This window comes from Monopterus albus, unplaced genomic scaffold (assembly GCF_001952655.1).
Source record: "Monopterus albus unplaced genomic scaffold, M_albus_1.0 scaffold237.1, whole genome shotgun sequence".
Taxonomy (NCBI): Eukaryota; Metazoa; Chordata; class Actinopteri; order Synbranchiformes; family Synbranchidae; genus Monopterus; species Monopterus albus.
The window spans coordinates 612,911-613,699 of NW_018128117.1; positions in this window are offsets into that span (position 1 = coordinate 612,911).

The window sequence follows — 789 nt, forward strand, 5'->3', positions numbered from 1 at the left end:
TGGAGGAGCTGGAGGAAGTGTCTGGAGAGAGGGAAGTCTGGGCATCTTTGCTTAGACTGCTGCCCCCACGACCCGGTCCCGGAGAAGCGGAGGAAAATGAATAAATGAATGAATGAAAAACCAAATGTTTTCCCTTTTTCATTTCTTTGTGAGGTTGCTCCCAAGCCCTCACCTCCTCAGATTCTTTTTCCCTCCATGCGGCTGAGCTCCTTTTTTCTGCCTCTTGTCCCCGAGCTCGCTCCAGTGCCGGTTTTGCCTCCTCACCCTATGCTGGTACAAGGTTGGTCCTCTGTCCAGGTGGTCCTGGAGGAGTGTGGAGCAGGCGCACCAACCGACGCCAGCCAGCCCCCCAGCAGTCCAAGCCACCTCTGCAGCTCCAGCCCCAACCTGGTTCCAAGCTGCAGTTACCTCGTCTGTCCCGCCCAGCCCACCAGCGGCCGCAGCCCTCATCTCAGCCAGACCTCCAGCTGCCGCAGCCCTTGTCTCCTTCAGTTTCTGTTCCTGTCTCCGGGCGGGTCGGCCGGCTCGCCGATGCTGCCCCGTCTCCAGTTCCTGTCTCCAGGCGGGTTGGCCAACATGCCATCACCGCATCCAGTCCTGTTTCCGAGTGGCTTGGCGACGATGCCACTCTCCCGCTTCCAGATCCCGAGTGGGTCGGGATGACGCCATTCTCCCGCTTCCAGATCCTGAGTGGGTCGGCCAGACGCCACTCCCTTGCTCCCAGCCTTCGAGTGGACCAGCGACGACGCCACTCTCCAGCTGCCAGATCCTGAGTGGGCCGGCGACGGC